We start from the raw sequence: 23,647 nt of genomic DNA, 5'->3' as shown, positions 1-23,647 counted from the left end.
ACATGACAACCCTGAGCCACTGAAGCCCTATCCAACTCTGAGATTGGCCACCAGGATGCAGCACCTGGCCCTGACCTCAGGGCCCCTGGGACACACTTCTAGGTACAGCTGGTTTGAAGTGTTTGTATAGGTTCCTTCAAGAATATTTACAAAATTATTGACCTTGGGGACAAAAATAGGAAGTGAGATCTATACAGCTGAAAATATTCATGATTTTATTATTTTTTTAAAGATTTTATTTATTTATTCATGAGAGAGAGTGAGAGAGAGAGAGAGAGGCAAAGACACAGGCAGAGGGAGAAGCAGGCTCCATGCAGGGACCCCAATGTGGGACTCGATCCCGGGACTCCAGGATCATGCCCTGGGCCAAAGGCAGGCGCCAAACTGTTGAGCCACCCAGGGATCCCAAAAATATTCAAGATTTTAGAATAGCACTTTTAGCATTAAGCGTTCAAAGACACTGTCCATATTTGTGGACAAATGTTAAACTGAGGAAAGCTTTAGTTATCAGTCTATTTCAAAAAGAAAAGTAAGGCAGTTGAGAAAGAAGGTCTACTTACATAGCAATCTGAGGAGTAATTAATCTAAACAGAAGTAAGCTCCAGTTTTTGATGGAGCAGCATTAGAGTTGACGGACTAGTGAAAGGATTACTAGAAATATATATTTGTTCTCTGCACCCCAGCTTTCCGAGCTTCTAAAACCCTTGGGATTTCCAAAGTGGTAAGTGTCTTTTTCTATATAAATGAGATGACTAGTGGCTGCTGGCACTCCTGGTCAGCCTCAGGGTGGAACTTTCAACCCCTTCCCATCCAAACACCATCCTTATATGCACAACTCCATTCACCACACCTTAGGCTCAGGGAGAGTGGCTGGAAATTGGGCTCAATCACCAACAGCCAATGATTTAATCAACCATGCCTATGGAATGAATTCTCCATAAAAATCCTACTCAAAGGGGTTTGGCACTTCCTGGTTGGTGAAGATGAGGAGGTGTTGGGAGGGTGGTGAAACAAGATAATGAAGCCCCACATCCTTACCTACAGACCTTTCTGTATGCATCTCTTCCATCTGGCTGTTCCTGAGTTGTATCTTTTTATAACAAGCCAGTAACCTAGTCAGTAAACTGTTTTCCTGAGTTCTGGGAGCCACTCTGGCAAATTAATGAAACTGAGAAAGAGATTGTGGAAACTCCTGATTGGTCGCCAAGTCAGATGGAAGTTGTGAGTAACCTGAGGACCCACTACTTGAGACTGGCGTCTAAGTAGAACTGAGCCCTCCACCTTAACCTGTGGGATCTGACACTAACTCCAGGGGGATGGTGTCAGAATTGAATGGTAGGACCCAGCTGGTGTCTGTAGAGAATTAGAGAATTACTTAGTATGGGAAAAATTCTCATAAGGTAGGAGTACAGAAGGATTCTGTGGATAGAGTTGAGAGAGTGGAGGGAAGAAACAGGGAGCTTTCTTCTAGTTGTTGTCAATGTGCGGAGGAAGTAGAGAATAGAGTTTTTCTACTCAAAAGGTCAAGATCTATTTTTGATGATAGAAGCCAAGGAAAAAGTACTATAAGACTGGCCCCCATTGGGGTACCTGTATGGCTCAGTTAGGTAAGTGTCTGACTTTTGACATTGGCTCAGGTCATGATCTCAGGGTCCTGGGATGCAGTCCCACATCAGGCTCTATTCAGCATGGAGCTGGCTTGAGGATTTTCTCTCTCCCTCTGTCCCTCCCCTTGCTCCAGCTCACTTTCTTCTTCTCTCTCTAATAAATAAATCTTAAAAAAAAAAAAAGGACTGGCCCTTATCACACACTGAATTGTAATGTCAGCTGAGCCTTCTTATTTAGGATGATGTCCCAAAATCCACTTTCACATCATGACCTTCCCTTATATGAGATACTTTGGTAGAGATGCAGCAGCAGCCAAGGCTTATAGAGAGGATCCCTGTCCCTCTACCCATCTTTAGTCACATCCACTCATCTAGGATACATCTGAGTATACTAGCTTGGTGCCAGGGGATTGTGAGCCAAAGGAAGCAATAACACCTCTTTTGCACATACAAGTCTGATTTAATCAGATGTCTGTTTTATAAGCATAACTGCTTAACTATGAGTGATTTGGGAGGAGAGGAAGTATAATTCTCTAAAGTGGAAACAGCCAGTCTTTTCTTTTATGTCCACATGATGTCCTGAAACTAATTCCAAAAGAAGTGCCCACAGTGGCATCCAGGGATGCCCCATTGGCTAATACTAACGTATGTGACAGGATAACTAGCAATATCAGCACACAGAATGACTTTTCAATTATTTTGTGGTGCTCACCCAAAACCTCTTTTGATACCATATCCTTTTGGCCTGTATCATCTGGCTGCTGTTTAAATTTCCTGACCATCAAGCTAAGGACCCCACTCTTATTCGTTTGGTCATTTGCTTTTTTAATGCAGATAATCCATCTGTTTGAAACAAAACAATATAAAGAATCAAGTAATGGCTGCTAGATGACCAAATTAATATTCTGAGAACTAATATTATTCTGTGTCTCAGCACATTTTTAATCTTATTTCCTTTCCAGCACGTAGAATAGTTATAATACAGTATAATACAGTTTAAAGCCTCGAGAAACACTTCCTGTTCTGAATACAGATGAATAAAACACAAATGCCATTTCTGAGAGCCAAAACATACATTATTTAAATGGAATTCTTTCCTGGCATGACACTGGCAGTGATGGAGTTTTCCTATATGCTGCTGTGCTGATCAGAATCCAGGAGTCAGGGGTCAGGACGTACTATTCTAAATTCTCCAGGTTGTTCCTTGTAAATACTTTAACACTGCCCAGTTGATGGGCAACTCCATCGCTTTCTGCTAGAACACCATTGACCAGTAAAATACAGCAGATTTCTCCAGACCTAAACCCCTCCTCACCTGGGCTATTATTCAGGATTGACTGTTCTCTTCCTTTTGACGACAAACTATTTGTACCATCATCCCTTTATCACTTGAACTTGGGCTTTCACAGCTGAGTTTTCATTCTAGTTCTGCTTTACAATGACTGTGTGACATTAAACAAATAGCCTAATACTTTTGGCCTGGGATTCCCCTTGTATAAAATAAGGTATAGCAGAGTGTCTGTAGAGATAACTGCCAGTAATTCCACCAAGCCCTGTACACACATCAACACCATTCTTTGCTCCAAGAAATGAAGTCTATTTCCCCTTGCCTTGAACCTAGCCTTTGAGTTGCCTTTTCCAAGAGGCTTGAACAGAATTGATACTATGAAAGAGCTACAGAAAAACATGGTCAACATTCAACATTGAGAAGAGCTTTGGCTTCAGATACGGATAATTCTGACTCATCTGTTTATTGGTTGCATGAAGCTCCCTGACGCACTCATGGTACAGTCAGTTTTCTCATCGTAAAATGGGGTCACTGTACTGGACCTTCCTAGAGCATTGTGAATTGGCCAGAACAGTGTCTGGCACTGAGCACATGTCAAAAAATAATAGCTACCAATATAATTATTAAAACATGTACCTCATCTCCTTGTTTCCTTCTCCTTTCCTGCCCTCAGTAATGTGAAGGGCGCCAAGATTTTATATAAAGTATTAGTCATAGTACTACTAATTCTCTTCATTTTAAACCACATCTCAGTTTAGAAAGGCTTCTGTATTTAATATTTGATTTTTAGGATAGTAATTAGGGAGAACAGCATTGTCTTCATGTGTCAGCCTATGCTCCATAACAAATCATTTCAAACTTAGTAGCCCAAGACAACACCATTTTCTTGTTTCTGATTCTGTGGTTTGGGAATGTGGGAGGAGAAGGTTGCCTGAGATGTTTGAAACACAGGTAAAGGATTGTCTATGTGGCATCCCCAAGGTTGGTAACTCCAAGATGTCCTAACTCACATGCCTGGGCTTAGCTGTCAACTGAGTGTCTTGGTTCTCTTCTACTTGGTCACTCTCCATCCAACAGAACAGCCTGGGATCCAGAAGAACACAAGCAGAAGCTATCAGGCTCCTTCAGGCTCAGGCTAGAGCTCACTGCCTTCCTGTGCTGTTGGTTTCTGAAGGTAGGAAGAAGGATACAGGAACCAATGCCCCAAGTATGGCTCCCCAAGTATGGTCCTTTCTTTCTTTGTTTTTTGTTTGTTTGTTTGTTTTTTTTGTTTGTTTGTTTTTTGTTTTTTGTTTTTTGTTTTTTTGGCTCCCTCTATTTCTTGTCTAGTTTCTGCTTTTGCTGGGCAGGCCCTCACTTGCCCCTTTCAGGTGGGACAAGGGGCCAAGGAGTTCCAGAGGTTCTGGGGAGCACAGACAGTGCAGCTTTTGGCTGCAGCTTTATTCTCCACAGAGTGATACATGTCAAACCTTCTGCAGGAGTCAGAAACAGATATTTGAGAATATCTGTGAGTAAACAGAAAAAGAATAAGCTTCAAGTTTTCTGGCTTTCCTATCCTCACACACACACACACAAATCATCCCACTTCTCATATATCCATGTTTTAATTAGCTAGGGTTTAACTGTGGACGATGATGGGAACCACTTGGAATATTGGAAACAAAATAAGGAACCAACAACTGTGGTGCATGAAGATGTGTGCACACTGTCTCCACAAGCTGATGCAGTAGTTCCCATTCTGCTGGCCAAGGAACCCATGGAAATCAGTAGATGGTCTGGATATTGTGTTCATCTGAACATAGCTTGTTTGGATAGCCTGCAAACATAATTTGTAACAGAAAGACAAATGAAAAAAAAACTCAGCTATTATCTGGCGCATTTGATCAATAACTACTAAGAAGTTTTTGGAGATCCCAAATCTCTTTTTCCTTAAGTAGTATGGTTTCTCTGAGAAGTATGTGGATACATATCTTCTTTTTAGGTTGTCTTATTTTGTCTTTGTGACAAGCCTACTGTTTGTCATATTTTATAAATATTATTACTTCCAATATCTTCAGAAACATTATAACCTGAAAATAATTTATGAAAAGATCTTCATCAATATTTATAATCAAGGTATTCATGCAATAGTAAATGTGAAAGAGGATATCATTTTTGTGACTTAGTCTCATTGGATTTGAATTTCATCACCTTGTAAAATTCACACCTTTAGCCTTGCACTATATGTTTAATTCTTCTTTAGTAAAAGCCGGGATCCATTTTTAAAATCTCCCACAGAGAAGTGTTCAGATTTCTTTTTCAACTCCTTTATGTTCAATTTTAGTTATTGGGAGACATTCAGACACAAAACAAAAACAAGACATTTTCATTCATCGTGTATTTTAGAAAATCCATTTTGAACTCCTGCTCTGTATTGCCAGCATTTCCTGAGGTAAATTTATTCTGTAATGCTCCTTGATCTGAAATATCTTATCCCCTCCAAACATCTGCCAATATTCAAATTCATGCTGGGAGAGAATGTTTTGGAAGCGGGTGTATTGGAGGAAAACTTTTCCATTCTTCTCTTCTAGGTCCTTTGAGTGGCCTATTAATTAAATTGACATAAGATAGATTGACAGGAAGAAAATAAATTTAATTTTGTGTTACAGAAGACTATAGAAATGTGAGACTCAAAGAAATGGCCAAAGCAGGCAGCTTTTATATCTTTTAGATAAAGAAACAACAAATCTGTGAAGAACTGACAAAGAAGTTTGGCTTAAGGTAGTAAATTAGTGAGGAAGTCAAGTTTTGTTTATACAGCCTTCTCATCACTTAAATCTCCTCTCTCTGGTGTTGAGGATATCTCTCTCCTGGTCCAGGGAAGTATCTTTCACATGGACAGGTTATTTCCTGCTTTCAGGGGGACAAAGGAAAGCCAATGTGTCTTTGCACTGCTGTTTCTTAAGGAACTTTAATTCAAAATAACCAATATGCCAAAGTGGCATATTTGAGGGTGGCCTGACCTGAACCCTGTAACAGTTAACTAATATTCATCTTCTCTGCAAGAGTCTTACTTTAAATTCCTTTCATTTTTTTCTTTGGAATCACTAAAACCCATAACACATAGACTCAGGATCCAGTTTCAGAAGGAATCCGGGAAGGCGCTCACTGAAGAGAGGATAAAGTTTGTATAACTGAGGTTAGATAGCACACTTCATAGATACGACAAGTGACGGCCACCCTCAGTAAACCACCTGCTAATTAGTGTTCAACAAAGCCGCATCAAAATAAGCACTTTCAGATCATTGCTTTCAGTTGTTCTAAGTGCATCCCTTAACAGCTGACTTCAATCTGCATGATGCTGGGTGTTGTTGGGGGAGAGACCATAAAAGTAGGAACAAAACACAAAACACAGCAAATAAACAAGAAATACTTTGTAAAATTTCGAGTTCCATTTGAATTTATCACTATCTCCTTCGAAACCAATGTGCCAGGTCTCACTGTGTGGTTTCTTGTATGAGTTTTCACAGCTGTTAAAATGAGAAGGACGATTTCCCCCTTTCAATTACTTTGTAATGTGGTTTGAGATGGCCAGTCAGTGCTCTTCAGCCGAGAAAGCAAAGTACCGAAGGATTACATAGCAGACAGCCTTGGAGGGCACAAGCCTCAGGGAAGAGAAAGAGGAGAGGAAAGGAAATGAGATTAAGTTAATCCTACTTTATCTCCAATTCCACTAATGATTACAGCTGAGTTCCAAACAGATGTATTTTCCCTGACCTACATAGTGCTTGGAAAAAAATTGAGGTACATTTAAAAATTGGAAGATGTCTCATCAAAATTTTCTCTAAAAAACAATCCAGGAGATTGGGAATAGTGGGCCAAGCTCCCTCTTGGCATCAGTGAACCAGAGCTGTATGAAGTTGGCTCCTTAAGATGGAGCATATGTTCCCTAGTTTGTCAGAGGCCACATCTGACTTCACCCCTGCATTTGTGTTACCTGTCCATGCCTTGCACATACTGGAGTGCAGACTCTCAGATGTTTTTGTTGTTGTTGTTTGTTTGTTTGTTTTTAATAAAATACTAATGTTAAGGTAACTGGGATAGGATTGTGATAATTCTGGGAATCCTAGGATATACTAGAGCCATTGTGCTATCCCAGAATACTCCCTCAATTCTTACTTTTTCACCTAGGTATCCTGTGCTACTCTATGGCAATTCTTTTTTTTTTTTTTAAGATTTTATTTATTTATTCATGAGAGACACTGAGAGAGAGGCAAAGACAGGCAGAGGGATAAGCAGGCTCCCTGCATAGAGCCTGATGTGGGGACTCCATCACAGGACCCCAGGATCATAACCTTAGCCAAAGGCAGAGCTCAACCACTAAGCCACTCAGGTGCCCCTCTAGGGAAGTTTCTATTGCAATGCTGCTGCTGCTAAGACTGGGACTCAGATGAGCTAGTTTTATGAAGAGCTTTTGCCATGAATGCTGACCTCGCTGCTATCATCACTCTCCCCATCACTAATTAAGCAGCATGACAGGGAGAAATAAGAGGCACCACTGGGGCACTACTTATCCTGGAGGACTCTGGAAGGCCAGGGAGCCCATCCCCTCCACCACAGGCCTATCTCTCTCTCTGGCTCTCCCTGAATGATGGGAAGTCTCTCTGTTCCTTTGTGTGATGCAAATTTCTGCTCTGGAAATGCTGGCCAATGGTAGAAATGCTCCCCACCCCACGGTTTGGCCACAGAGCCTGCTTTCTCAGGCCAACCTCCCCCAGTTGTTACTACAGGTCCTCATTGGCTAGGCTGAGAGACTTCTGTTGCAACCACCCATCTGTGCCTTTCTTCTCCAGACTCCTGAGGAGAGGATGCCTCCCCACGTCTCCAAGCTCATTCTCATTTCTGGTCACAGAGCAAACTAATCTGTCCCTCATGAGTAAAGCTCCATGTGCTGGTTATTACTGTTTTGTCTCTCAGCTTCAAAACTACTCTTCTAAACTCTGCTCTCTGATGCTAGAGGTGGCCCTCTGCAAACCACATGTATCACTCAGGATTTAACCAGAGAAAAAGAACCAGTAGTAGATAAAGAATGAATGAATGAATGGATGGATGGATGGATGGATAGATGGATGAATAAATAAATAAATAATCAAATTGGCTTTATTAAATGATTCATCAATCAGGCAGCATGCCATCTAGCAAGTAGAGGGGAGACCCCACATATATGTATATTTTAAATATTTTTTTATTATGAGGAATTGGCTTATGCCATTGTAGAGATTGACTAAGCAAGTCTCAAAGGCCAAACTGTACTCTGTGAGGCAGGCATTCAGGAAGAGAAGTTCACAGCCAGACTGAAACCCATAGGCATGAGCCAAATATCCACAAGGGAGATTTCTTTTCTCTGTCTCTTTGTGTCTCTGTCTCTGTGTCTCATTCTCTCTCTCCTAAGGAAGCTTCAGCCTAACTTTTCAGGCCTACCAAGATTATCCAGGATCAGGATCATTTCCCTTACTTAAAGCTGACTGATTAAGGACTCTAATTACATTTGCAAAATCTTTTCATAGTGACACCTAAATAAGTTTTCAGGTGAATGATTGGAACCTATCACCTAGCCAAATTCACACATGGAAAAAACTAATCACTCCAGGGAATGGTGTCATATCAGCTCTTCAATGTTGAGTTTTGTTTCTGGCAGACTGAGAAGTCATATTAGCAATAGCAATATTCACATTTCCAGTGAAGTCCGTGTTGCTGAGCCTAGATATAGCTTTCCTTTCTGCCACCATGGCCATTTTGCTCATGAGCCCCTTGGACAGTGACAGATGTTGCTGGGGGAAAGGGCTGACTGGTAACCATAAATTGAGTCATCTTTTCTACTACATTATTAATATCCTCCTCTGCTTAGGTGACCCTTTCAGGAGCATTCAAATGGTACCCAATAAATATCTTCATGTCCTATGCCTACCTGGAGAGGTCTATTCATATATGTCTTCCTCAAACTTCCTTGTCACAGATTTTCTAATCGTGTTCCTTCTAAGTTCCTCATCAACTAGCCAAACCATTGGCCTCAGCCCTTGAATTGATATATACTCACACCTCTGGCTATTTCTCCTTTCAAGCAAAATAAGCACTGCTCAAAATTCTGTATGTAGGAGGATTTTCTTTCAACACTATACTTCTGAGATGTCCCATCCATTTCTTTTCTCAGAACATCATGATCAGCTGGCCAACACCATAAGGCTCTGTGAGTCAGAATATTCTGATTACCACTTTCGCTCCACTGTCCATTATGATAACCACACCTATCTTGTCCTTCGTGATTAGTGCCCTTTACCCCTGACACCCCAGGGTCCCATTATTCCTATTGCATTTAGGAATCCCAGTTAAACAGTAGTGGTTCCTACAGAGAGGAGCCACCATAAAACTTTTCAAGGGATCTTCACAAACTTATTTTTCACAGTCATGAGAAATGTATGTCCTCTAGGCCCTCCAAAAATGGGTGATTAGGTTGTACATGACACATCACCTCTAACATTCCAGTTAGCCTCTCTTTGGATATTTTCCTCTATAGTATACCAAAGCAGTTCTGGCATTTTAACTTTATTTAGTGCAGACCACCATTGACTCCATATTTTAGAAAATCACTCTCTAAAAATGTTAGAACCATTCTTAGCCTTTTGAGTCTTCTGAACCAAAATAATAAATCCAGAATCTTTGCTTAATGGGCCCATATCAGTAAATTTAGCCTGATCCAATTTTATATCTCTTCCATCACAATCCCATACCCTAAGTATCCATTCCTACAAATATTCTACAGGTTTATGTCTATATAAATGTTAAAAATCCGGGATCCCTGGGTGGCACAGCGGTTTGGCGCCTGCCTTTGGCCCAGGGCGCAATCCTGGAGACCCGGGATTGAATCCCACGTCGGGCTCCCAGTGCATGGAGCCTGCTTCTCCCTCTGCCTATGTCTCTGCCTCTCTCTCTCTCTCTCTCTGACTATCATAAATAAATAAAAATTAAAAAAAAAAGCTAAAAATCCTGTCATTCTTAGATGTGTATTTGCCTCCTCACAGGCAACTCTTTGTACCTCACCCTTTGGTTCTTGCTGGGATATGAGTCTAATTCTAAGTCTGAAAGCAGAAAGGGACATGAAAGTAGGTCTTGACGAGGAGCAGCAGTGCCTTACAAGGGGAGGCCACTATAGATTCTAAAAAGGAGGGTTGAGCTCCTTGAATAAAATGGAAGCATTACTTCAGCTGTCAAAAAAGACTCAGCAGAATTTAGGGGTTGAATCTCAAACTTCATAAGGATCATCCTTTATGTTCCTATTCTAATTTTCAGAACCCCATTTTTTCCCAAACAGTATCCTAACCTCTTCTTTTTCAACTTTATTGAGGTATAATTGACATATCATGCTGTGTGAGTTTAAAGTGTACAATGTGATTATTTGTTATATGTATATGTTGTGGAGTAACTATCTAAATAAGCTTAGTTAACACATCCTTCACCTCATATAATTGCCATTTTATTGTTGTTATAGTGGGAACAGTTAAAATTATTTTCTTACCAACTTTCAAGTGTACAATACAGTACTGTTAACTATTTTCACCATGCTGTATCTTAGATACCCAGAACTTATTCCTCTTATAACTGGAAGTTTGTACCCTTAGACCAACAACTCCTCATTCCTCTCCTTCTACTCTCCCTGAGCCCCTGGCAACCACTAATCTGTTCTCTGTTTCTATAAGTTTGGCTTTTTCAGATTTTACATATGAGCGAAATCATTCAGGGCTTGTCTTTCTCTCTTTGACTTTTCTTACTTAACATAATGCCCTCATGATTTGTCCTTGTTGCTGCAAATGGCAGGATTTCCTTTTTCACAGCCAAATAATACTCCATTGTATATATGCACTATATCTTATTTATCCACTCATCCATTGATGCATATTTAGATTTTTTCCATGTCTTGTGGGAGTTATCTCTATTCATTGCTGAATTTGTATCTAGTTAGAAAAGCTTGGACTTTATGCAACTGAACTTGTGTTAACTGGGTTCCATTTTTGTTAGGGATTTGATCTAGTGCTATATTATCTCCTGAAGTTAATGCATTGCCTTATTTAGGAATAAGAAATATATTTTACAGGTCAATGCTATGATGTTACAGGTCAGTTCTAATCAATTGGCAGTGGCTGCTCGGGGAGCTGAATTAAGAACTCGGAGGCTATGTCTGTACTCAGTGAGAGAAGACAATAAATTGGTTAGCCATGTCCATGATGAATTCAGAGTTGTGGAAACAGATAACCAATGATCTGTCATTTCTGGCTTAAAATTTAGTGCTTGGCAATGTTGCTAATTCATTTGTTATTGTCTGTTAGTGTGTGTTGAGCAAAGAGGAAAGAGCAGGTTTTGGGTGGTCATCATCAACAAATACTGATTTAAGTGCTTATGTGTACATATAGTCATATATATAATTGCATTTATACAGTTTCAATAGTAGAAGAATTTCTCTCTTCCCCCTCCTCCAATAGAGACAAAGGTCACAGATTTAAAATATCATCTGAAATTAGAGGGTGCTTTGAGTGCCCAGCATATTGATAGGAAAAAAATAACCAAGCATATGGAAGAGAAATAGCCATTAGAATGGCTATTAGAACTTAATGAAAGATTTAAGTCAAGGGGAATTTTCTGGCCTTCAATTTAGGGAAACTGGCAATCTCTCCATGTAGAAATAGTTTGCAATGTTGTCCAGGGGACAAAAAATTTGTCTTTTGTACTAGGGAGGGGGGAATAACACTTGATTCATAGTGTCAAGTTCCTTCAGCCACACTCTGGATACATGTGACTGATCACATCCTATCTGTTCATCAAAGTGGGTGGGCGCTCCCCCCCTTAGGACTCAGAACAATTTGCCTGGACAAATGACAAATGTGCAGAGCAACTGTTAGGCAAGCACTTCTGTGTGTTTAGTCAGAACGTATTATTTGGAGGAGCAGGACACGATGGAGGAAATAAAAAGCCAAAACATTTAGGATAGCCACATGGTTCTGAGGTGGCCTCCTTGCTCTCTGACAATTGTTTCATTAAAAATTATTTGTTCACACCTATTATAGTCAGGAATGATGAGAAGACTCAGGAAAAAAGATGCCCTTTTCTCTTGGCTGTTTATGGCCACATACAAGAAAGGAGAGAGAGGCTGGTGAGAAGGTAAGAAGACAAGAGAAAAGAAAGCTACGGAGAGAGAGGGAAGGAGCAAGGAGCTGGAGGGAGAAAGAGCTCTCCCGAGCCCCTTCCCAGTTTACAGATTTCGAAGGCAATATTTTGCATCAAAGAGAAAAGCGTCTTGCCTTTGCACCAGCAGTAACTTTTCTTTGTGATACAGTTGCCATGGGGATGATGTGCTGGGTTGTGCCACTTTATCATCTCTCTCTCACACATTCTATTATAAAGTGAGTACTTGGGATTCTAGACCATAAATATGCAACCACAAAATGTTAATCTGTAAACTAACCTGCCAACCAACTTCAGAGCAGTAATTGCTTCTCTGGCTGGAAGAACTGCTTTCCCTCCCTTTGAAAGCAACACAGGCAGGGAAATGATGGGACAGGCACAGGCCTCCACCATTAGAGAGCCGATTTCCTTTCTGGGCCTTGTGGCCTTTTGGGCCAAAGGCAGAAAATGAGAAGGAATGTAAATCATTCTCACAAGGAATGGAGTTTACTAATGATATCTCCATGTTTCCAGGTTACCCTAAACATTTCTATGTAATCCTTTGAAAATATTTTTTAAGGCCAGTCAGACTCTTTTCCAAATCTATGGGAGAGAAAAATTGTATGTAGATAAACCCCCAAATGGTGGCCTCCTATGTGTATTTACAAACAGAGCACAGTATGCCTCAGCAAAGTTCAGGTCATTGCCTGTGATGTGCTTTGGCAGTCCCCACGCCTTCTGAAGCCACTGACGTACAGAACATTTCTCTGGGGCTTTTGTGGGCTTCATTCACAGCTAGGTTGGAATTCACAGAAACCAGAACTGTGCAAAGGCAACTTAAAAACAAAACCAACTTGTTTACACTAACTGACCCACTCCCTCCAAAACAATTCAGTCTCAGGAAACAGCTGTCAACACCTGCCATGTTATTGAATTGAACATAACATACAGGTTCTATTTCCTATTCACTTCAGAAAAAAGATTACCTTTAGGAAGAATTCAGGAACTCGGTGCTCTGTACCAGAGACTTAGTTCCATAAACTTGTTCTGCTGGGATTATGTGCCAACTTCTTTTTTTGAGGATGGAACCACAACTTAGTAATTCTTTTTAAAGGACACTATCACATGAAGACCACATGCTAATAATCCTTGTAAAAGATAATATTTCAGGGATCCCTGGGTGGCTCAGTGGTTTAGCTCCTGCCTTCAGCCCAGGGCGTGATCCTGGAGTCCTGGGATCAAGTCCCATGTCGGGCTCCTGCATGGAGCCCACTTCTCCTTCTGCCTGTGTCTCTTTCTCTCTCTCTCTCTCTCTCTCTCTCTCTCTCCCTTTCTCTCTCTCTCTGTGTCTCTCATGAATAAATAAAAATCTTTTTAAAAAAAGATAATATTTCTGCAATCTTGTGATCGTTCAGAAAGAAATGCTAAAACCAATAATAATGCACTATTATCAGTTCAGATATCTTTTTCGTGATGGATTATGTTATTACTCAGAATATCCATCGCTTCTCCCTGTGGAAGGATCACACAGTCTTGCTTTATTGATATCAAGCATGGTTACTGAATTGCCTTGGCCAACAAAATATGAGAAGTTCTTCCATTTCGGGTTGAAGTGTTAAAAGCCATAGAGTGTTGGCCATATTCTCTTTTTCCCCTTCCACAAAACTCACCATATATAAAGAGTGTCTGTTTCTTTAGTCTGGATTCCAGAATGGTGGCAACATAGAACAGAGCTTTAACTCATCCAAGACAGACAGGATGTAAGATTTAGGGTTATTTGTTACAACAACATAATCTAGTTTACACTGCTTATACCTTACCAACAAAACTTATTCATTCTCTCAACATCCATTTATTAAATTCTTACGGTGGGCCAGACATAGTACTAGGTAATGGGAATTTGAAGATGAGGAAGACTCGATTACTATCCTTGAAGTGTTCATTGTGTAGACTGCATGAAATATAATGATAAAGCAATTTCTGTAAAATAAGTTCTATTTTTTTATTTCAAAATACTGAGATCTTCCAGAAGATAGAATTTAACCTTTGGAGTACTAAATTAAAGATGGCAGCACATTCTTTTTCACTTCCCTCCTCAGAATGTGGAGTTGATTTCTCTAACCCCCTGAACTGGAATAGAATATAGGGGGATTGCTGCTGTATCAATTTGGGGCCTATTCTGAAAGTGGCAGTTTTGCCTCCTCCTACTTGGCCCTCACCCCTACTGGAAACAGGGGTACTTGGAGGGTCCCAGTTGCCAAGTTGTCCTGGCTGGGGTCCAGTTATATTAATGAGGGAACAATATTGCATATTCCAACCTCAGCATACATCATGTAGAACAAGATAAACCATTCCTCCTATGCTCTGTCCCAATTTTCTGCCCACAGAATCATGACCACACAAAATTATTGTTGCTTAAGGCACTTAAATTTGGGGGATTGTGTTATGCAGTGATAGATAACCAAGTGATGTAACCCAGAAAACCCAGAACTGCTTTCTGGGTTTGCTTTAAAACACTTTCTACTGATTCATTTCTAATCTCAGAGGTTTTCTTTGTTTTTATGATACCCTGAGTCCTGGTAGTTTCTGTAGTTCTCAGTAACACTTTTTTTGTTGTTGTTGCAATACTATCCTCTGTTTGGAATTTATAAAATATCTACCAGCCTAAAATAGCACACTTTTCCAGGGCATCATTGTCAAATTCCAGCATAATATATTCTCTTCTAAAATTGCCTTAAATTAGAATTTAAGGATTAAGAAGACAGGGCAGGGGAAAAAAGAAAGGTGATAAAATGAAATTTTTAAAATGGCAAATATAATGAGAAATTGTCGCTAAGAAACACAAGACGTTGTTCGGGATAGTTCTATAAATTTAGGCATTTTGATAATTGGCATTACTCCAACCCAGGGGTTTTCAACTTTAGCTTATAAAGTGAAATCTCCTGGAGGGCTTATAGAGATTGCTGAACCTCACCCCCATAGTTTCTGATTCAGTATGCCTGGGTAGGACTGGAGAATTTGTATTTCCAGCAAGTTCTCAGGTGCCGTTGTGGCCCCAGAGACCATGCTTCGAGAATCTCTGGGTTAATCTGTCCCCGCACATGTATTTCCACTTTGTCATCTGTATCCGTGACAGACATTACTAATTAATCATTGGACTTTTCTCTTGCTGAGCCTTGGAGCCAGTATAGCATTCAGGCAATATCAACTAATTTTAATTGAAAATCGAGAGAAAATCTTTTTGCTATGTAAGATAACTCTAGAATTCAGGTAACTTCTATAATAGACCATTAATGTTTATCTTGTTCTTGTTTCATATTTATCTCCCCCTTTGTGTTTTAATTAATATGACAAAATGTTCAATTTCCATAAATATTTCTGGTCAATTTTGGTTCAATAGATAAAAGCATAAAATCTACGCCTGCCCTTCCCTACAGCATTGCGTAAGAAATAATTAGATGGTATATACTAAGAAATTAGCATTTTATGCTTGATGTAGTAATTGGCCAAGTCAAAGCAATACCAAGAGACAGATATAAGTTATTTCCCCCCAAGGCTATATTGACTATGAATTCATAAATACTAGAGATGATCACGCACAAAAAAAAAATAGTTTTACATCATCCATGTAAAATGCAGTTTGGGGTTTATATTTGTGTTTTCTATAAAATATTTCCTTCATGTAATAGCTTCTTCCATTCCAGCAGTAATTTCAAAGTTTATTTAATTTTGCTATGAACATTTTTCTGGAAGCATAAACTTAAATGTAATGATAAAGTATCTAATGCTCAGTATATACCGATATACTTTCTTCAGAATTTGTTCTCTCGTCTGAAGAGTAATTTTTTGGTCTTTGAGATATTTGAAGGTTTGTGGGGCATAATTTTATTGTTCTATCCTCAAAAGTCTCGAAATGTTCATAATTTCTCTCAAATGATAAATAATGAATTATGGCTTCTAGGTTTTTTTTTTGTTAGGACTTTATTTATTTATTTGAGAGAGAGAGAGAGTGTGTGTGTGTGTGTGTGTGTGTGTGTGTGTGTGCTAAGCCCAAGGTGTGGCTCAATCATTTCAGGACCCTGAGGTCATGACCTGAGCCAAAATCAAGAGTAGGATGCTCAACCAACTGAGCCACCCAGAGGCCCCTATGGCTTCTAGTTTTGAGAAATATCTCTTTTTTTGTTTGTTTGTTTATAGCAGATTTATTTGTAATTGTCAAAATTTAGAAGCAACCAAGATGTCTTTAAATAGGTGAATGGATAAACAAATTGTGATCTAATCATACAATGGAATATTATTCATACATAGCAAGACATGGGGTACCAGCCATGAAAAGACACTGGGGAAATTTATTTTTTGTTTGTTTGTTTTGTTTTGTTTTGTTTTAATTTATTTTTTATTGGTGTTCAATTTACTAACATACAGAATAACCCCCAGTGCCCGTCACCCATTCACTCCCATCCCCCGCCCTCCTCCCCTTCTACCACCCCTAGTTCGTTTCCCAGAGTTAGCAGTCTTTACGTTCTGTCTCCCTTTCTGATATTTCCCACACATTTCTTCTCCCTTCCCTTATATTCCCTTTCACTATTATTTATATTCCCCAAATGAATGAGAACATATAATGTTTGTCCTTCTCCGACTGACTTACTTCACTCAGCATAATACCCTCCAGTTCCATCCACGTTGAAGCAAATGGTGGGTATTTGTCATTTCTAATAGCTGGGTAATATTCCATTGTATACATAAACCACATCTTCTTTATCCATTCATCTTTCGTTGGACACCGAGGCTCCTTCCACAGTTTGGCTATCGTGGCCATTGCTGCTATAAACATCGGGGTGCAGGTGTCCCGGCGTTTCATTGCATTTGTATCTTTGGGGTAAATCCCCAACAGTGCAATTGCTGGGTCGTAGGGCAGGTCTATTTTTAACTCTTTGAGGAACCTCCACGCAGTTTTCCAGAGTGGCTGCACCAGTTCACATTCCCACCAACAGTGTAAGAGGGTTCCCTTTTCACCGCATCCTCTCCAACATTTGTTGTTTCCTGCCTTGTTAATTTGCCCCATTCTCGCTGGTATGAGGTGGGATCTCATTGTGGTTTTGATTTGCATTTCCCTGATGGCAAGTGATGCAGAGCATTTTCTCATATGCACGTTGGCCATGTCTATGTCTTCCTCTGTGAGATTTCTGTTCATGTGAAATTGAGGAAGACACAAAGAGATGGAAAAATATTCCATGCTCATGGATTGGCAGAATTAATATTGTGAAAATGTCAATGTTACCCAGGGCAATATACACGTTTAATGCAATCCCTATCAAAACACCATGGACTTTCTTCAGAGAGTTAGAACAAATTATTTTAAGATTTGTGTGGAATCAGAAAAGCCCCGAATAGCCAGGGGAATTTTAAAAAAGAAAACCATTTCTGGGGGCATCACAATGCCAGATTTCAGGTTGTACTACAAAGCTGTGGTCATCAAGACGGTGTGGTACTGGCACAAAAACAGACACATAGATCAGTGGAACAGAATAGAGAATCCAGAAGTGGACCCTGAACTTTATGGTCAACTAATATTCGATAAAGGAAGAAAGACTATCCATTGGAAGAAAGACAGTCTCTTCAATAAATGGTGCTAGGAAAATTGGACATCCACATGCAGAAGAATGAAACTAGACCACTCTCTTGCACCATACACAAAGATAAACTCAAAATGGATGAAAGATCTAAATGTGAGACAAGATTCCCTCAAAATCCTAGAGAAGAACACAGGCAACACCCTTTTTGAACTCGGCCACAGTAACTTCTTGCAAGATACATCCACGAAGGCAAAAGAAACAAAAGCAAAAATGAACTATTGGGACTTCATCAAGATAAGAAGCTTTTGCACAGCAAAGGATACAGTCAACAAAACTCAAAGACAACCTACAGAATGGGAGAAGATATTTGCAAATGACGTATCAGATAAAGGGCTAGTTTCCAAGATCTATAAAGAACTTCTTAAACTCAACACCAAAGAAACAAACAATCCAATCATGAAATGGGCAAAAGACATGAACAGAGAAATATCTCTTGAGTCAAAATGAGACATTTGTTTCTTGTTTCATTTTGAAATTCTTTAGAATGAAATCCTATGACACTGAGTATGTGTTCAAAAAAAGTTATAAAGAGGTAAAGTTTAATTTATTAAAAACCAACATGAATATTTACAATAACATTTGTCAAATTTTACAATTTGGTAAGTTTTGGTAAGTTTCAGATCTCTTTAATTTCAAGTGATAATAATCAGTGAAATGGACCAATGGTTTTCTTGACAAACTGCATAGCTTTATGCTTCCATCTTTGCCAAATTTTTCCAAATGTAATACAATTTACAAAGAATTGACATATTGCAGATATTTTCAGAGTTAATTCACGTAGGAATAGCTAATAACAGGCTCAATTTATTGAGGACTAGCTCCAGGCCAGGCATTGTACTGGGAACCTATACCCTTATTTAATTCTTAAGACTAACCTCTAGATATATGCTAATAACTTCATTTTACAGATGAGGAAACTGGTTCAGAAAAGTTAAGTGACTATTCGCAGTAACAAAGCTAGTAAGGGTTACAGTCAAGATTTGAGTCCAGAACTCTCTAATTACAAAACACTGTATTTTTTAAATTTTTTTATTTATTTATGATAGTCACAGAGAGAGAGAGAGAGAGGCAGAGACATAGGCAGAGGGAGAAGCAGGCTCCATGCACCGGGAGCCCGACGTGGGATTCGATCCCGGGTCTCCAGGATCGCGCCCTGGGCCAAAGGCAGGCGCCAACCGCTGTGCCACCCAAGGATTCCCCAAAACACTATTTTTTTTTAATTTTTTTTAATTTTTATTTATTTATGATAGTCACAGAGAGAGAGAGAGGCAGAGACATAGGCAGAGGGAGAAGCAGGCTCCATGCACCGGGAGCCTGATGTGGGATTCGATCCCGGGTCTCCAGGATCGCGCCCTGGGCCAAAGGCAGGCGCCAAACTGCTGCGCCACCCAGGGATCCCCCAAAACACTATTTTAACTGATGAATTGACATTCTGGAAAGCTGAGTGATGTTATCACCCGTCTTGAAAGGAAAATATAATTTATTTAAAAGATCATTACTCTAAGCTCTGTGCCCTCCCACACAATAACTTTACCCACAAAACTTTAAGTCAAAAGACAAGCATGCTCCTAGAAATGTAACTCTTCGCACCTGCTCCTTACTACCTGTGATAACTCCATGACATCCCCTGCCCTTCTTAGAAGCACAATCATATTTACACTGATTTCCTCAGGCAAGTTTTGTTGTTGTACTTGTTAATTCTGTTTTGTTTACTATGATCACAAAGGTAAATCACGATAGCTGCTAAGAGTAAAGCCCATGTAGAAATACAGACTGTTGACAGTGAAATCTGTTGTAAGGCATTGGCGTTTGCATCCTTCCACATTTCGATATGGAGTTTGACATATATTTATCCTTAGGTAAAATAGTATTGTATCACAAACACTTTTCTAAAACTTGTTTTTTTCACTTGACCCATCTCTTCTGTCTCTCCAGAATCCTTCATTTGCTATATAGTTCTCTGCAAGAATGTCCTCTGTTTCTTCAATCCCTTTCCCAAAAAGCCTCTCCAATGCTTTACTTTCAAGGAAGTCAGGGTAATCCCTGAAGATGTAGCTTCCTTTTCATCCTGTTCCCTGGAATCCTCTCTCCAACATCACGTCATGCTGGAATCAGGGATGCTGGAGTTGGGGCTGTTTCCCTCCTCTTTCATGGGGATGCTTCCAGACCCCTACTCTCCATGTCCTTGGACAAGCCTGAGCCCCTTCCATTCCAGCTTCCTTCTGCCGTGACTCCAGCTACCTCTGCTCAGAGATGCCCTTTACTGCCACTCCCCACCCCATCAGGACTGCAGGGCTTCACCCCAACTCATGTCATAATTTCTGGCAACTCCATGTCTCTTCAGTCCACCATAGCTGTGCTTTCTCCCAATCCAATTTATAGTCTAGACTTGATTATTTTAATTCTGCTCTTGTCAGTTCTCCAATCTCCTTGTTTCATATTCACGAACCCTTGGTGGATACAGCTATTTTCCTTCTCATTGTTTAAAGCAAGTTCTGATAGAGTGAAAACCACACGGTCCATTAGCTTGCTCTGCATGAGCTTGCACATGGTCTTTGGGGTCACTATTACCACGTTGGAATTTACTGTGTGTGAGCTTTTGAGCAAACAAGTGATGTGACTTTATTCGTGGTTTAATAGAATCACTGGCTGCTCTGTGGAGAACAGGATTTAGCACAACATGAAGTGGGGACTCTGGTTAGGAGGCATTTGCAAATTCAGACCAAGGAGGGAGGTCACTTGGCCCAGTGTGGTAGCAGTGGACAAAATGAGAAGAAGCTAGACTTCCTCCAGAGTGGGAGGGTTCTATTTTGTCACAGTGTTAGAAATTACCTAAGGACAAAGCTCTGCTTCTGAATCCTCAATTTACCCTGACTCTTTCCAAAGGTAGATCTCCCCTGATACATGGAGAATCTGTATTATGGCTTTGAGCCAAAGGAAAAATACTCTGAGGGTTCTGATTTGGTGATAATCTTTTTTTTTTTAAGTGCTACTAGTGACAGATTTTGTATATTTCTCTTATTATTTCATTGAGACTGGGGAGGATGAGTGATAGAAGACATGTATCTTGTCATTTTGATCTGTAAGCTTCTTCATGTTTTCTAGTTCTCTGTTTCTAGTTCTCTGCTGCAGTGCAGCAGTCATCTAGCTAACGAGAATATAATGCCAGTGTCCCTGCTTTGGACATTCCCAATGCCAAAGATTTATTTTCTTCAAATTCCAGGCTTTATGATGACCCAATTTACTGGTCAATTCTTCCTGTACATAAGATTTGGAAGGCCTTCAAGCACAAAGCCAAACTCAAGAGCAAACTAAATGAAGGGTCAGGAACATGAAACTGATGAGAGAAACTGCCAGAGAAGTAGGTGGAGACCTATAGTCTCAGCAGCTATGGAGTAGAGGCTGTAGAAGAGATGAACAATGTTGAGGTCACCCTGTCATGGTATCAAGGTGCTATGGCAAGGCACTCAATGTGATACAACAAAAGAAATCTGAGCTCCCTACTCCAAAAACAAGAGTAGAAGTTCACATTGCAGCAAAAAATAGAACATTGGTTGTCTACCTGGCCTTTTGTACATGCCAGGAACAGTCAGGGTGGTTAACAAACCCACTAAATTCCATGGAAGGCTACTTCTCATTCTTTACCTATTTTTTCCTGTTCAAATTATCCAAGGACTCCTACATCTGCTTTACCTACTATGACATCAACAAAAGTCCATCAAATCTAATAGATCATGGAAAACAAGGGATAAGAAGAAACAAGAAGAAAATATTGGATTTGACTAGAAGGTGATCCTGGTGTCCTTCACCAGGATCAGTGTCAGTGAGTAGTTTCTGCAGTGGTGGTAGTGGGTAGGTGAGCCAGGCAGGAAAGCAGCAAGCAAACAGTATATATAGATATATATTCAGAGCTTTCATTTCAAGAAAAGGAATGTATATGTTTCTTATGTAGGGGAGAACTGGACACTGTTGAGCACAAATAGACAGGAACCACACAGAGAGAAGGTGCTGGAGAAGAATGGGTTAAGTCAAAGCCTGATCCTTGAGAAGGTAAAACAGGGCACAATTCAGATCACCAGAGGGATTAACTTTACGAAAGAGCTAATCATTCTCTTCCCAGCATCTGGGTGGGCTCAGACAAGAGATGCAGAGATAGTTCAATCTAAGATGGGGTAATTAAAAGGAAAGATGGAGCAAGATGCTGGCTGGGTTTCTGTCTTCTATGTGAAATAAGGTCACTAATTGTAAGTTTTCTCAGAAACTCAGAATCTCAAAAATAACATTAAAAGCCTTCTATTAGAACATCCACCTAATATTTAAAGGCTAAGGAAAGAATCTAGTGGCTTGGACATCAGGATGGTGTAGAGCAGCTTTGGTGGGAGAGAGCCAACAAGAGAGTGGGATGCAAAGAGGCTGCAGAGCAATGGTCAGGGCCATTTGGATGATATGACCTGTCTGCTCAGTAATGGAATTGCAAGTAGCTGTTATTTGGACTTGTTCCATGGCCCTTCTGTGGGTTGGGAAGAGGGACAAGAAAATCTGATAGAAAAGGTGAGCCATGATCTGGAAGTCTAAGTAGCTGACAAGAAGACTCACCTTTGAGATCAGAAAGTCAAAGAAAACACTGGAAGCAAATGATAACATAAAATAACTGTTAATTACTTAAGTAATGAGTAAATAAGCCCTTGAATTTTATAGTTGAAGCAAAAGTGAAGGGACAAAATAAAAATGAATTCCCCTCTTAACCCTGGTTCCCACTACACTGACCACTAACTCAATGTGTCAAATCAAAAGCAGACTAAGAAAGAGAGTTCCTTCCTCATATTGAATGGTCTCCCCTGTTGTGTAGATTCAATGCTCAATGTAAGGCTGTTTTTCCCAGGGGTATTTTTAGGTGGACATTTATTATGATTGACTCAAGACTAGACAAGTATTTGTCAATTCTCAAAAGATCTTTGGAATTGAGAGCTAAGCCTTACATTTAGTCACATTTTAATTATGATGAAGACTGATACTGGGATGCCTCATTAAGTGCTCTTAGGCTGGAGATGCACCTGAGTAGCACTCTGAGAGCAGTGGCTTACTTTGTGAGTCATTCGAGCTGGTGGCCACTGTGAATGCCCTGTTTCCTTGGGTCCACTCTTCAACATGTTTTTAGGGAACACAATCCAATCCACAACAGTATGTATGAACATAATTTTCATTTCAAATTTTATGATAAAAATGACTAATATGCAATCTCTTATCAAGATTTTCTATTGATAATCTCCTTAAATGATCAAGTTTACATTGAAAACTTGTTTGTGTATATAAGTGGTAGGAAAATTAAAACACTTTCACTCATTCAAAGTTGGCAACGGTTGACAGTGTATTGAAATAACCAGGCAGCTCACATTCTTTCATTAAAAAAATATAATGTCATTTTGTTGTGATGATGCAAATGGTTTTAGATTCTGATTAAAACTTTTTTTTTTTTACCAAGTATATCAAAATGATGAAGTTCTAAATGCATACATCATTAAGGCAGTCACTTGGCAATAGCTTGGCCTGCACTAAACGCATTCATCAAAACAAATGACAGAAGAATCAACAGAGATACAGGGCTGCTGCCTGGAGGAGAGCCCAACAGAAGCACTCATCCAGCCTTTTCTGTTCATCACCACCACTCACTCTCTACTCCCTGGCTTTGTCATGCATACTTCTATCCTCCATCATCTAAAAGAAGAACTCATTCAACCACACCACAGATTTCTTGTCCATGGAGAGCAGCATGCCTTGCTGTTGGCAGATCATCTCCTTGAGGAATTCTGCACATAATGGGCAAAGCAGCAGGAGCCAGAAGTCACTCATGCTCAGTCACTCATGCTACAGAACTGTGGGGTCAACCATTAGACATTGCTCAGTGCCAGAGTTTGTTACTTGGG

At 39.9% G+C, this 23,647-nt stretch overlaps 1 long non-coding RNA gene across 1 annotated transcript in view; it reads right to left on the bottom strand.

Moving 5' to 3' along the window:
* Positions 1-4,480: 4,480 nt before the first annotated feature.
* Positions 4,481-23,647, bottom strand: part of LOC140614480 (uncharacterized) — a 40,862-nt gene continuing 21,695 nt past the window's right edge. The window contains exon 3 of the long non-coding RNA XR_012015336.1: positions 4,481-4,711. This is a non-coding gene — a long non-coding RNA (uncharacterized lncRNA). The remainder of the gene's footprint in view (positions 4,712-23,647) is intronic.

This window comes from Canis lupus, chromosome 22 (assembly GCF_048164855.1).
Source record: "Canis lupus baileyi chromosome 22, mCanLup2.hap1, whole genome shotgun sequence".
NCBI classification, from domain to species: domain Eukaryota; kingdom Metazoa; phylum Chordata; class Mammalia; order Carnivora; family Canidae; genus Canis; species Canis lupus.
Note: the sequence above shows the minus strand (reverse complement) of the source record. Positions and strands in the feature narration are given on the sequence as shown.